Source organism: Carcharhinus amblyrhynchos, chromosome 22, assembly GCF_965287045.1.
Source record: "Carcharhinus amblyrhynchos chromosome 22, sCarAmb.v2.hapA, whole genome shotgun sequence".
NCBI lineage: Eukaryota > Metazoa > Chordata > Chondrichthyes > Carcharhiniformes > Carcharhinidae > Carcharhinus > Carcharhinus amblyrhynchos.
Window position 1 is genome coordinate 25837254 of NC_137345.1, and position 12140 is coordinate 25849393.

A 12140-nucleotide genomic window follows, 5' to 3' on the forward strand; every position below is an offset into this window, starting at 1 on the left:
GTTCTGCCGAAGGCAATCCCACTGACGGGTTCCCCAGCAGCAGGATGGGCCAGCCGTACAAAATGCCATAGACACCGGCAGACCCAAAAGATCCCATTGTTGGCCATTAGTGAGTCACCTCTACTGCAGGAAAATAGAGGGTAGGGTGCAGGGGCGAGAAGTTGGAAAATTCTATCCTTAATATATGCCTACTTTCCTTGTCCTCAATTTTTCCCTTTAGCTCGTTCTTAATTTTTAGCAGAATATATTTTTCTTTGTCCTTTCTTTTCAATTTAATTATTTCTCTTTGCTGTTCTATATCATTGTTTGCCTATATTGTTATCCAATTTCTTAATATTGGCATACTGTTGCAATGAAATGCATGATTTAGTCTGAAATTAAGAATAACTGTTACATATGGACACACAAATTAAGAGCAAGAAATAAACCACTCGACCCTTCAAGCCTGTTCTGTCATTCAATAAGATTGTGGCTGATCTAATTACTGATTGGGGAAAGATGTGGGAATTATCCTTAACTATATAATAACAGGTATACACCAATGTATACCGCTGGGATTTATGACTAAACCTACATTAAGGAAAAGATTGGCTCCAGATTCATCCTTTTCTCAAAGTATGAACAATGATTTTAACACATTTTAGTTTCCCGAGTTCCGTTCCTGGTCTCTCAGCTTTACTCCAATCAATTACCCTAGTCTTTGTCATGCTTATATCCTTCTCAGTTATTGTCCCAATTATATTGTGCTCACTAATCCCTTGATGCTCCCTCTGTTTTATTTCCCTTATCTGCTCTGGTTCATTCCCTATTGTTAGATCCCCTTTCAATTTCCTTTCCAGTCTCTGCAAGATATGGACTAGAACTTGAATTAGAAATGTCAAAATAAGATTTAAATTCCAACCACCATGCAGACCTTGCTCAGAGAAACTGCCGCTAAGCTGTATTATATAGGGAGCAAGGAGGAACTTAAGGCTAATTTACAAAATATGAAAAATCACATAGAAAGTTATAGCTGCAATTCTTATCTTTCAGTTAATTTTGTTTGATCTACTACTGTGCAAACTTCTGGCTCAGCTGAGGACCATCAAGCTCATGTTTTATTGATTTTTAAAATGTTTCACAAATAAAATCATACATTTCCAGTGAATTTATGAATACCTAAACTAATTTTCCAAAGGTTACAACTTTCAAATTCAGCTATTCATCCTTCAGGGTGATAATTAAATGCATGTAATGTCCTTCTACCAGACCGCATAGCCTCAGTTAATATGGTCAAAGTGTCAAAATCTAAAACACAGAGTAAGTTGTTTTTCCAGAAACATCAGTAACAGCTGTCATAAGCCTAGGCTAAACCCAATATTTCAAGTTCTTGTTTCCTTTTTCACTTAAACAGTTAATTGCTTGATATATGACCATGTTTAGAAAACACCCAAAGAAAAATGGTGAATATACAACTTTATACCACACACATAGGCATGTGTATGCACACATACGTGCACACAATGGACACACAACATATGCACACACACATGTGCACACACACACACACGTGCACACACACACACACACACACGCACACACACACGGAGGCGATGGTTGGTAGTATATTGCTAGACTATTAATCCAGAAACTCAGTTAATGCTTTGGGGACCTGGGTTCGAATCCTGCCATGGCAGATGGTGGAATTTGAATTTAATACAAAATATCTGGAATTAAGAATCTACTGATGACCATGAAATCATTGTCAATTGTTGCAAAAACCTATCTCATTCACTGATGTTCTTTAGAGGAGGAAATCTGCTTTCCTTTCCTGGCCTGATCTACATGTGACTCAAGAGTCACAGCAACGTGGGTGACTCTCAACAACTGCCCTTGGCAAATAGGTATGGGCAATAAATGCTAGCCAGCCAGCGACGCCCATGAATGAATAAAAAAAAAACATACACCCACTTCACCACCCATGCCACTACCACCACACCCCCCACCCAACCCAAAATGGATTCAGAAATGGGAATGACAGAAATATAATCATAGAGGTACGATTTGCAATAATGCTAATTTCGCACTTTAACAAATTAAATAGATATATAATTGGATAGGATTCAAGAATCCTGGTTCACCCAGCTGTGAAGTCAGAAAATGGAGCCAGTTTACTACTGAAATGTACCAATGAAAAGACTGGGGACAAAGGATAGTGCTGCATAGTGCTATAACTTGATGACTACTTGCAGTCCCAACACAATCCGGTCATTACTGGCAGTTCTGGCATCATTCACACGATGAGGAGACATTGGCATTTGACTGGGGTAAACACAGTAAGAAGTCTCACAACACCAGGTCTCACAACAGCAGGTTAGCTGTAAAGACTCGCATTCTAATCAGTATTCTGTAAACTGTGTGTGCCTTTTATATTTCTGTTTGAGACCAGAACTCTCCACTTACCTAACAAAGGGGCAAACCCCAAAAGCTTGTGTGTTTACTATCAAATAAACTGGTTGGACTTTAACCTGGTGTTGTGAGACATCATTCACACAGGCAGGTTTGACCAGCCAACTCATGATAGCTGTTTAAAATCTTACCTGAACTAAGAGGGCTTAAGAGGATTTGGAAGTCAGATCTTGCCCTGGATCTACAAGCTTGATATAAAAACATTGCAATGTGTAGAGTTGTAATTTGGTTTTGGAAATAATGTTGTAAGCAACACCAGCAAATGATTTCCAAGAACCCAACCCTCTAGGGCAGAATAGCTCAGTGGACTGGAGGCAGAGTAAGTTGTAACATGCTGTAGGCTGAAATCTGCTACAGAATGATCTTCCTTTCCAGGATTCAAGAAAACATATTGCCAGAATTCTATGCTGCCCCATTGGGTTCTGATAGGCAGTGCCTGGATAGGCTGGAGAATGACTGCCAAAGTGAGGATGGAAGTCTCACCCCAGTGTTCATTTGAGTGTGAAGTGGCAGCGAACCCATTGAATCCCACCCACTCTCCGGATGATGGGTACCAAGTGCTCACCATCCTGAAATTTCAGGTCACTGTGATGTTAATATATTACAAGACAGTCAGCACAAAACTGGGATCAGTATCACACATTGTTTGTGGTGATATGGGTGTCACTTAGAGTCCAAAATAGTATCCATAGTTCACGTGCATATTTCTGGAGTGAGTCATGCTGACCACCATATTAGAGAGGACACTAGTACCCATCAAGTGTCCACTGGACATATAGAATAAGCAGATCATGACATCAATCGGTGTGTAATGTGCCAGCACTGCCAATTTGGAACTCAAAGTGCCAGCTGACCTTGTATTAGAATCAAGTGTGGCTGAAAATATGTCTGCAGCAGGAAAGATTTCCACCAGCTTTATTTAATGGGATCATCAACTTCTTACGTGTTTGTTGTTCATTGCTTTCTCCTGGTATGATTCTACACGTGTTCACCCTGTACAAACAGTGTAAGTGGGTGAAGCCTACAGGGAGTGGCGTGGAGGCTGCTGAAAAACCTTTTTTTGACTTCAAGCTTTCTACACAACGCAGTTGCTGTCAGATGTAGATGTGCTGCTTAGAATACCGCACGACAAAGAGAATGAGTAGGGACCACGTCGAGCAGGACACGCTGCTGGAAGAGGGAGGGGAGAGAGGAGAAGAAGGGCTTCAGCAGAAAGTCATATCCATCCCGGAATGTACTGGGAGAAATTCTATCTAAACCTCAATAATTTGCAGTTTGAGTGAAATCTATGCTTTCAATTCATATTTTCTCATTGAAATCTGCCATTTGCTGCAGTTACAACTGCATCCCAGAACACGGTGAGGACCGTATTACTAATCACTGGCAAGATAACTAAAGTGATTGACTTTTCTGCATTTGGCGTCTGCCCAAGTAAAGCTGAAGATGTTTTTAACATCTCACGTTCAGGCCTCGACTGCTGTGAAAGGGAGATCACTGAGTCTCTCTATTCATTAGCAACTAATTACATTGCATTCTCTCTTACTGGAGAGAAGCAGGCAGAATGAACATGTGGCTTCTCTGGCATTACAAGATGCAGGGTGCCCACACACATTACTCTGTGGGCATGTTAATTCTTCTAAAGAAAATTCCTTTCCTTCAACATCCAGCTATCGTGTGCCCACACTCAGAAAATCACACAGGAAAGCCTGATGCACTGACAGCACTCACGGTGCCTTCCCTCCGCAGGAGTTCTCTGTGCCATTTGTGTTTGAGCCCCCATGCCAAAGCAAAGGGTGGAAAATTGGCCACAAGGGCTATCCACTGACCACATGACGCATGTCTCCAGTGCGCATCACATGTACAAAGGTGCAGGATGCTTACAACAGAAACCACAATGCCACACAAAATGTAGAATACAAAATGTGATGTAGCAGAATGCTGAAAGGTTGAAACTACATTTCTACAGCTTGAATTCCTCGAGAGGAGTCCTACAGTGCTCCCCAGGATGGATGCAAGATTTGCAGTGGCCTGCTGAACGATGTTCCATCTCCACATCATGAGGGGACGGCCCTTCCCAGGAGCGCTGCGGCTAGCAGCTCAGGAGCAGGCTCATGAAGAGGAGGAAGATGAACATAGGTGGGAACATGGACAACCCTTATTGGAAAGACTGGCCGTTAGAGAGCTCACCTGAGTGCAATATCAATAATCACAACCCCAATATCCCATTCACCAATAGTCCTTTCCTTCTGTCCGACACCACCCATCAAAGTGCCCACTTGGTCAGAATCTAAAAACGAAGGCCACCACAAAACAAACATTCCAAACCAACCTGAAAAACCAAATCACTCGATCTTACATCAAAAGTTAGCTCATCACCCTTGTACATTGCATTCAGGTTGATCTCTGTGTCTTTCCCTGTCCTAATGCTGCTGTAAGGCTTCAGTTGAGGAAATTGTAGATGTCAATAAAGAGCAGCCTCGAACAGATTTGGGCCCAGAAGATCCAGCTGTGGACCCCACCACATTGGCATTGATGGTGGCAGTCTGGATTGGCTGGCTGACAGGCAACAATAAGAGCATTTGTGTAGTGATAAGGATGGGAGGATAAATGCCACTGCTCTGGTACCCTGTGAGCCCCTTTGCAAGATGCAACTCACAGGCAGGACAGCATGACTTCAGTCTGAACCTGCCTGGCAGCATGCAAACTTCTGGTGGAAGAAATTTCATTGAATTATAGAACCCCAACAGTGCAGAAGGAGACAGTTTGACTCATGGAGACTGCACCAACTACAGTCTCACCCAGGCCCTATCCCCATAATCCCTGACACTAAGGATCAATTTAGCATGGCCAATCAACCTAACTTTTTTGAACACAGAGGGGAAACCAAAGCAGACAAAGAAAACCCACGCAGACACAGGGAGAATGTGCAAACTCCACAGAGTCACCCAAAGCAGGAATTGAACCTGGGTTCCTGACACTATGAGGCAGCAGTGCTAACCACTGTGCCATGGTGGTTCTGGGATGGAATCAGAGACAAGCAAATTGCATACCTATCATCTTCCTTCTGCATACTAACACACTCCTCCCGTGAGACACTCACATCACTCCTCTGCACCATGAGTGACCTCTAGCTGTTATCTATACTTCTCTTTCTCCTGTTCTGTCTTGGGCTACTATTGGTCTCTTATTTACACACTGTCAGTATCTGGTGACTGCAAGTATAAAATCGAATCAGGTTGCTCCATCCTCATGGTCTTCTAGCTGTTCCTTCACTATCTGTCCAACTTGTACTTGTGTATTTAATTAGAGGAAGGAACAAGAGTAACATTATGGTGCAAGGATGGGGAGAAGCAGGAAGTACAAACTGCAGTTTGTAATCAGAAGAGAGTGTGGGATGAGGGCAAGATGGAATATGAGAAGAGGGTACAGAATGAGGATATCATTGTGCCACCTTACTCCTCAGCCATTCACCCACCATTTTATCCCCTCACCCACCACCTTACCCCCTCACCCATCATCTGACCCCTCTCACAATTACGTGCCATCTTACACTCTCACCCAAATACCTGCAGTCTTGCGCCTCACCCATCTATCCACCACCTTATCTCCTCACCCATCTATCCACCACCTTATCTCCTCACCCATCTATCTGCCACCTTATCCTTTCATCCATTTAGCTACTACCTTACCCTCTCACTCACTTATTTACATACTTAACTTCTCTCCATAGATTCTCAAAGTGACTTTTGGAATTTAAAGTGCGCTGGAATATGGCAGCGAGGCCATTAAAAGGGGTCATTTCTTGATTTCCCTCGATGAACCTATTCCATGAGGAAGGATTCTAAGGTATAATCCGCACTTCCCAGGAGATCCGGTTTGGAGGACCAGTTGAGAAACATGGAGTAAACCTAGTAATGAAAAGCAGAGTAGTAATCCGACAGTGCTTGCCAATCCTTGGATGACTCATCCCAATATATACATAATAATGAAATGTGCAAAGCAATGTTTTTCTCTTATTCATTTGTGGGACATGAGCGTCACCGGTTGGCCAGCATTTATTGCCCATCCTTAGTTGCCCTTGAAGGGAAGTTAAGAGTCAACCGCATTGCTGTGGCTCTGGAATCGCAGTTAAGGACCAGGTCTGGAGTCACCAGGTAGGGAAAGCAGATTTCCTTCCCTAAAGGACATTAGTGAACCAGATGGGTTTTTATGACAATCAGCAATCATTTCCTGGTTATCAGTAGATTCTTAATTCCAGATTTATTTTATTGAATTCAAATTCCACCATCTGCCATGGCGGGAATCGAACCCAGTACATTAGCAGACTTCCTGGATTAATAGTCTAGCGATAATACCACAAGGCCATCGCCTCCGAATGTAAAGATTTAAATTCTCAGAAAGAATGATTCAGCACATGTTTCATGGGCAAATGATTGATCATTGTTCATGTTAATCAGTTATAAATCATCATAATTACTGTGTGTCTCAGTGTTAATTTAGTTCTGATTTCATATTAGTTCTCCTGCATCTGTGCATTGGTGAGTTACATTCCTTTGTTCCCTGTTCCTCTCACATAAAACAATTAGCTTGTTAGCCAGTCACTACAGCTTGCCAGAATACATCCCCCATTCCATTAATGGACTATTACCTGGTGGAATACAACATCTGAGTAATTATAAGATGAGATTTGTTTGCACTCCCAATACAGTAAATTTAAATAGGCAAGTGCCATTGTGGATTCAACCCTTATTAATCAAACTAGAAGTGAGGAATATTTTACTCTATTTCTTTATACTCTGTGGTTTAAAGTCATCATAAAACAAATTGTTTACTGTTCCTCATTCATTCTAATTAAATGTGATTTATCGATTCATTATGGATCCTATTTACAATACAGTCTTTATTTCAAATTCAGTTCAAATAATGGTTGACTCACAGCGTGTGGATGGCGTAGAATCACAATATTATGTGTGCTTTGAATTGTAAGTGCAACATTAGGAATAAACAAAATAATTTCAGTGATTGCAGGTAACTGTCTACAAACCAGATTAGTTACATAGAGTGACTAAACAAAATGAAAATTCCTCGGTTCAAGCTGGATTTCAAGGCCGATGAGGAATCTTTTTCTCCTCATTGATCTAGATTGTGTGTCTGGTCACAGCCAATGGGCAGAAAATGTAGCCACAATAGCAGGAACACTGCAGCCGGAATCTTATCACCGTTCGCCCCGGCAGGATTTTCCCATCCTGCTGCAGAACATGGAAACTTAGCTTCTCGCCAAATGCTCCGACCTCACTACAGCAGGAATATGGCATGAACGCTGGTAAGATCGCACCCTACCTTTATTTTGCAACTTTGCAATTCCCGATACTCCTCCCATTGTGCTAACTCTGTCTTCCCACACTTTCTCCTTCCTAGTGTCCTGTATATTTCTGCCCATATGTATACAGACACACAAGAAAAAAAAGTGCACAAAGAAAATGTTCTTGGCATTCACCCATGTCACTAACTTAAACTCACTGCACCCTTGGTTCCCTGTTTTTATTCTTGTTGAGTCCATTCATTCATTTGAAGAGATGAGGGATCAGCACTCGGTACAAGTTTTAAAATGGTTTTCTTTCATTGAGCAGGACTTAAAAAAAATTAACATGCCAGAAGCAAAGAAAAATGAACTTGGAGACTGGCTTCTCAGCCTGGCCCTTGAACTGTACAGAACTGAACTGAGCATGAACATACTGAACTGAAACGCTCTAAAATCCAAACTAAATTTCAACCCTTATCTCGGTATTGGAAATGTTTTTCTCTGGCTGTTTCTGTCCACGAAAGCAATTCTTGCAGCTGCTGTTAAGCTGTTGTATGCTTGCATTGTATACCCTCAGGAATGCAATCAATTTTTACCTAACTCATCATGCCTTCTGATTCTACACGTTGTCAAGCCAGCTACAATCATTAAGCTTAGCAGACTTAGTTAAGCCCTACAGTCTAGCATTTAAATGTAATTGTGTATCGGCAGACATATCTTAAAATGAAGTATTTGCATAGCCTGAAGCAAACAGGGCTACGTATACACAGGATCCCTCAATTCTCTTCTCCTTAGATTCCCTTCCATGTTTCACTTAGCCTGGATCTTTCCCTTCCACTTTTACCATCCTTTAGTTTTTCTACTTTTCCCTTTCATCTTTTCAGCCTTCATGCCATGATTTACATCTTGTCGCACAAAGGCTTATTAACAACAAAAACAGAAAATGTTGGAAAATCTCAGCAGTTCTGACAACATCTGTGCAGAGAGAATAGAGCCAACATTTCGAGTCCAGATGATCCTTCATCAGAGCAGGAGACAAGAAAAATCAGACCAGAACTAATTGTTAACACCAGCTTTGCCTCTGACACATTCCCTCCAAGCATCGGACCAATCTGCCTTCCACGTCAAACTTGCCTTCAAATTATTTGTAAAACGATCACTTGACTTTCATTTAATTTTTCATCTCCGACACTTAAGATTGTGTGTGCACTTTCTTTATTCTCCATTTGTCTCCCACAACAGCAATTCCATGAAAGATCCTGTCATTAACATTCCTTAGACTTTATGCATCTGAACTGAATCACACAAATAAGATTTTAAAACCGTTCTGCACGCAACCCTTTGGAATCAATGAGAACCATTGTTGACAATCATGGGATCAAAGATGGGGTTTTTTTAAAGTAGTAACTGAGTATATAATAGCGACTTCAAGTTATTCAAAAAGTAAGTGATTGATAAATGATTAAACTTGGTTTAAAAAATACGGTGAGAGTAAACAAAGGTACAGGATGAAAGAAATCGATCTTGGTGATGACTATTTGGTTCTTCAAGTCTGCTCTGGATAGCCTTCTACGTCAACTACACTTCCCTACTCTATCCCTATTCCGTGGAAATGTGGAAACTGAGTTGTAATGCCAGCTATGACCAAATATTTAATTGACTCTGTTCCGCAAGATTAAGGATGCTCAATTCAAATAAGGCAATAAACTTAGCGAAACTATAGTTAAAAACAGTTAAAAACTGTAGTTGCTGGTTTGGAAAAATTAAGTTATAGCAATTGTGGAAATTATGTTATGACAAACAACCCTGTTAAGTAATAGGAAATGATTATTAGCTGACAAGGACTTCAGTGAGGCCAGCGCTTACATACTCAGGATACACAACTAAATCTAAACTTTGTGTTTGTTTCATAAACACTGTTTTCAGCTTTGGCCACAGGATGAAAAAAAGACTCTTTCAATAACAAAATTCCAAAAAACAGGATATGATGAACTGTAACTATTACATTCTCTATATGAGTCAACAGAATACCTTACAATGGGTTTCCGCTACATTGTGCTCTTACTTGTGCACAAGTAATTAAAACTTGGAAGTCTGAGTACTCTTAGTGCCTAGTGTTGTGCGTACCCAAGTTGACCATAGTACCTGCCGTTGTTTGTACCCACGTATTTGACAGAAACACAGTGTATTAATCTCTATATGAGAAAAGGACTTTTTTTTCCAGCAATTACATTTTAAAAGGGATTGGAGTGTTCATCTTGTTTATGTGACTCAAATAAGTTACTGATAGACTTGACATCAAATTATTTGAGTGTACTTTGCAATATGGTTTTCATGTTATAGGGCAGGACCCCTCCCAGAACCTATTCCATTTACGAAAAATGTGACTATCTGGCAAAGAACATCAATGTAGTCGTACATCATTTAAGGGAAGACAAAAATAATTTGGCAGCCACCACCATCTTAATTTTCTCAAGTGAGATAAACTATTATAATCAGTCATTTTGACATTGAATTGAATTACTCAACAAGGCATACACAACAGTAAAATCATAAACTCAATTCAAGCCTTAGGCAAGATTATTTTCTGTCAAAAAGTCAAGATTTGTTATGAGTGTGGAATATTGTTGAAGAAATATGTTTTAATACAAGAGCCTTCCTTTCAAGGTGTTTAGTAAATGTAGAAGGAATCACCACTCCAGCATTAGATTCTATAGTGGATTCTATAGTACAGAAAGATATGGCCCCACCAACATAGGACCAAGAGTTGTATGCAGCCTGCAAGACCTCTTCACGGCAGCAGGTGTTTCTGTTTCTTTCTCTCTCACTCTCCATATTCCAGTGTCTCAACATTCCAGGAGTGAAACCTGTCCCTATATTTTGAATAGGTTTTGGTTATAGATCACATGGGCCTGTCTCCCAGTAGATTTGGTATGACCATCATCCCCGCTCTTCAAGACATTCCGTTTTCATCTTAAGTTAAAGAAAACTTGTTAAAACATAACCATCTTGTAAAGTCTTGCATTTGCAACACCTCTCACATGTTTAGATAGTTTCCCCATTAATCCAAGCTATTCATCTCAATTCCTTTTGGTACTGAATTCCGTATTTTGACCATTTCCACATGACCTTATGTACATACAGTACCTAGTCCCCCACATATAGAAACATCTCCTATATCTCTAACCTATTAAAATCTTTCATAACCTTAAGGACCTTTATGAGGTTACTAGTCAGCCTTCTGTATTCTAGATATAGCTTGGCAGGATACCTGCTTTTCCCCAAACAGTGTCATGATCGGACAAATGGAACTCAGTTTAACATCTGAAAGACGTCGGGTACGGTTCTCCAGCCTTATGGAATGGCCCATGAGAATCCCAAGGCCCCACAGAATGGGGCAACAGCCAAACATTAGGATACCAAGGCAATTGGGATCACCCAACCTGCTAATCGTAATACAATTAGCATGTGTGACAGCCCATTCACCAGCCACTCACCGTGCATCTGGCCCCACAGTGGGAAAGGCACAAGGCTGGAACTTTGTGTGCTGGATCCTGAGTGTCCAGGGGTACACCACCAACCCCTCAGGAAAAAGGTATACCCTCCTCATACCACTCAAATCACAGGTCACCCGCCTGCCACACCACGCAGTGGTTCCATTCTGCACAACTGTGCACTCAGTCCCAATATATATGTACATACCTTTGATTGAAGTTGCTGGAGCTTCCTATCAAGATTGAAACGCTCTGTCACAGGAAAGCCTTAACCTATTTGAATTTTGAAATTCAGTGCTTTGAGACTTGTCTAACTTTCTGTTCGGAAAACCATTTATTCCTTTTGAAGAAACCATAGGCTGTCATTCAGGCTTAGAGTGAATGTCAACATTGTGGTTCATTGCAGCTGCTTTGTGTCAGAGGATGTCAAAGGGGTCTGCTCACACCTACAGCTTCTGATGGGGAGAAATAAAAGTCTCTGTTTCAGAATTGAGTGCAGTAATGAATCATAGATAGAGTGATAGGGGTTTACAGCATGGAAACAGTTAGGCCTTTGGCCTAACTTGTCCATGCCACCCTTTTTTTTATAAACCCCTAAGCTAATCCCAATTGCGCACATTTGGCCCATATCCCCCTATACCCATCGTACTCATTGTGGGTGTGTTGGGGGGGGAGCGACGTCCCTCTTTAGTGAATGGCTGGTGGTGGGGCCTGCCTCCAGGCACAGAGATCGAGGCGGCCTTTAAAGCAGAGAGGTTGGTCGAGAGGCTCCCTGAAATGACCTTGTTGGCATCTTTCAGGTGGGTGAATCTCACCTGACAGACACTGCCAGCGCCAGCAGGAAACCCTTCTGTTTTTCTGCTGTCAAGGGCACTTAGCCTGCGAACGGGAGAATT